The sequence below is a fragment of the Scyliorhinus torazame genome, chromosome 14 (genome assembly GCF_047496885.1).
Source record: "Scyliorhinus torazame isolate Kashiwa2021f chromosome 14, sScyTor2.1, whole genome shotgun sequence".
NCBI lineage: Eukaryota > Metazoa > Chordata > Chondrichthyes > Carcharhiniformes > Scyliorhinidae > Scyliorhinus > Scyliorhinus torazame.
Window position 1 is genome coordinate 175,587,045 of NC_092720.1, and position 3,570 is coordinate 175,590,614.

Genomic DNA, 3,570 nt, shown 5'->3' on the forward strand with positions numbered 1-3,570 from the left:
CTGGCAAGGTGGATACAGAACTGGCTAGGCCATAGAAGGCAGAGAGTAGCAATGGAGGGATGCTTTTCTAATTGGAGGGCTGTGACCAGTGGTGTTCCACAGGGATCAGTGCTGGGACCTTTGCTCTTTGTAGTATATATAAATGATTTGGAGGAAAATGTAACTGGCCTGATTAGTAAGTTTGCAGATGACACAAAGGTTTGTGGAATTGCGAATAGCGATAAGGACTGTCGGAGGATACAGCAGGATTTAGATTGTCTGGAGACTTGGGCGGAGAGATGGCAGATGGAGTTTAATCCGGACAAATGTGAGGTAATGCATTTTGGAAGGTCTCATGCAGGTAGGGAATATACAGTGAATGGTAGAACCCTCAAGAGTATTGAAAGTCAAAGAGATCTAGGAGTACAGGTCGACAGGTCATTGAAAGGGGCAACACAGGTGGAGAAGGTAGTCAAGAAGGCATACGGCATGCTTGCCTTCATTGGCCGGGGCATTGAGTATAAGAATTGGCAAGTCATGTTGCAGCTGTATAGAACCTTAGTTAGGCCACACTTGGAGTATAGTGTTCAATTCTGGTCGCCTCACTACCAGAAGGATGTGGAGGCTTTAGAGAGGGTGCAGAAGAGATTTACCAGAATGTTGCCTGGTATGGAGGGCATTAGCTATGAGGAGCGATTGAATAAACTCGATTTGTTCTCACTGGAACGAAGGAGGTTGAGGGGAGACCTGATAGAGGTATACAAAATTATGAGGGGCATAGACAGAGTGGATAGTCAGAGGCTTTTCCCCAGGGTAGAGGGGTCAATTACTAGGGGACATAGGTTTACGGTGAGAGGGGCAAGGTTTAGAGTAAATGTACGGGGCAAGATTTTTACGCAGAGGGTAGTGGGTGCCTGGAACCCGCTACCGGAGGAGGTAGTGGAAGCAGGGACGATAGGGACATTTAAGGGGCATCTTGACAAATATATGAATAGGATGGGAATAGAAGGATACGGACCCAGGAAGTGTAGAAGATTGTAGTTTAGTCGGGCAGCATGGTCGTCACGGGCTTGGAGGGCCGAAGGGCCTGTTCCTGTGCTGTACATTTCTTTGTTCTTTGTTCTTTTGTAAAAACGGTTGATAATGCGAGAATCTCTTCAGCTCCCGGTTTTTTATTTTAACTATTATCATCAAGCATACTCCTCAGGCTTTGGTCTGTTTGGAAGTGAAAACAGTCTCTCTTAATTTGCTGCATCTTCCTTTGCCATTAACCCAAAATGTACAAGTGTCTCAACCAAATACCCACTTAACCTTCTGTATACGCGGAGAATAATCTTGGTCTCGATCGTCCATCCATATAAATGAATTTACTGACATCTGGTCATGATCCAATGAGGATGAGTGAGCCAATTTTCTGGAAAGAGAGCCAGTTGGCAATGGAGAAAACGGAAACGAAGCGACACACGAACATCAAGCACCAGTTTTGTGAATGTTGGGAAACACTTCGAGAAACAGAATCCGGGGAGAACGAAGGGCGCTGCCCGACTGATCAGCGACAGTCAAGACACATTTCCTTTGATTAGAATGGTTCGAGAAATTAACTGATATTTAGAAACTAAGAAAACAGTCCTTACTGCACATCAGAAAATACAGTTTAATTCTAGTTTCATTGCGAATATCGGGAAGCGCAAAATACAACAATGGATCGAATGTAAAAAGGCCGGAGGCGCGCTATTGACAGGGCTACGGATAATGGTGTACTCTTCGTTCTGTTACACAGTCACCCTGGCTTGAAACACAGACTCCGTTCTCTCTCCACAGATGCTGTCAGACCTGCTGAGATTGCCCAGCCGTTTGTGTTTTTGTTCCAGATTGGTGCATCAGCAGTTGCTGTTGCGATATGGACAAGGTGAGATGGTTTCCATCGTAATTTGGCTTGCTTATTCGAGCAAAAGCAGCATTTGTTGTTTCTGTGGCGCAATCGGATAGCGCGTTCGGTTATTAACCGAAGGGTTGGTGGTTCGATCCCACCCGGAGATGACGTGTTATCCCACCCCCGTATGATGTGTTTTTTATACTTTGTCCCTCTGTTGGATCGAATCACCCACTTTGGTGTTTTTTATATTTCATGCCACATTGATTTGATTTCTTTTGTCCGGTTCCAATATTAAACACACCAAATGCTGTCATTCTGGTTTTGAACAGTCAGTTCACATCCAAAGAATTAATCAACGTTAATTTGACCTACCAAAGAGAGACATTCACCCCAATAGCAATAGTGGGACGAAAGGGGACTAGATTTTTCTCTTTGGATCAAAGTGGGTGAGACAGCGAATGAAAGGCGCTCCAAAGTGCAACTGGTATGGCGGCGGTGAATTCAATCGTGGAAATAGAGAGATTTTGTTTGCACTGACAATATTCTGGAATGAGAGGAAAGGGATACAGGGTGAAATGGATTCCAAAAAATCAGCAAGGGATGACGTGACCAAGTCCCTCCAGAGAATATCCTGAACGTGGCATGTTGATCATGGCCAATCCAGCGAAACTGCTAAACTGGCTTGAAACACAGACCCCGTTCTCTCTCCACAGAAGCGTTGCGCAGGTCAAAGAGACACAGCCTGAGTGAGTAAGACACATCCAGCGAGGGAATTGGAAACTTGGTAATTTGGGGCAGTGAGGTAACCAGGAAAGGGAGAGAACCAGAGAGCATATGAGACCCTCAGAAGGTAAGAAAGTGAGTTTTACTCATTTTTATTTTTATTCCTTTTCAAATTGTGTGTGTGTGTGTGTGGGGGGGGGGGGGGGGGGTGGAGAGGGGGGGGGGGGACTGAAGTGACATCAGAGAAAAGCTGTGACCTGAGTGGCTGGTTGGGAATCTTAAGAAATTAAAAAAATTAAGCATTGGGAAACTAATTAAACATGTAAATTACTTAATTATAATTTAGAGGGGTATCTAAACCAGAGATCGGAGAGTACTGTATTAAGCCTTCACATTTATAGTATAAATCTACTGCTAGGAAACAGGTAGTGAACAGTAACTTTTTTTTCTTCAAATTTTAACATTTAACTTTAATTTACGAATTAATTGACGCAATGTCAGTTAGAGGGGTGCAGTGCTCTGACTGTGAGATGTGGCAGGCCCGGGAGGCTTCCAGAGTCCCGGATGGCTTCATCTGCAGAAACTGCACCTAACTGGAGCTCCTTACAGACCGCATGGTTCGGTTGGAGCATCAATTGGATGCACTTCGGAGCATGCAGGTGGCGGAAAGCGTCACAGATAGCAGGTATATAAATGTGGTCACACCCAAGGTGCAGGCAGAGAAATGGGTGACCACCAGAAAGGGCAGGCAGTCAGTGCAAGAATCCCTTGTGCTGTCCCCCTCTCGAACAGGTATACCCCTTTGGATACTGTCGGGGGGGGGGATAACAGCAGCAGCCAGAGCAGTGGCACCACGGCTGGCTCTGCTGTTCAGAAGGGAGGGTCAAAGCGCAGAAGAGCAAAAGTCATAGGGGACTCTGTAGTCAGTGGCACAGATAGGCGATTCTGTGGACGTGAAAGAGACTCCGGGATGGTAATTTGCCTCCCTGGTG

The 3,570-nt window shown here is 45.8% G+C and overlaps 1 non-coding gene across 1 annotated transcript; it reads left to right on the plus strand.

The window, feature by feature from the left end:
- Positions 1-1,945: 1,945 nt before the first annotated feature.
- Positions 1,946-2,019, plus strand: trnan-auu (transfer RNA asparagine (anticodon AUU)). Its single transcript has one exon. It is a non-coding gene; the product is annotated as a tRNA-Asn (tRNA).
- The last annotated feature ends 1,551 nt before the right edge of the window (positions 2,020-3,570 follow it).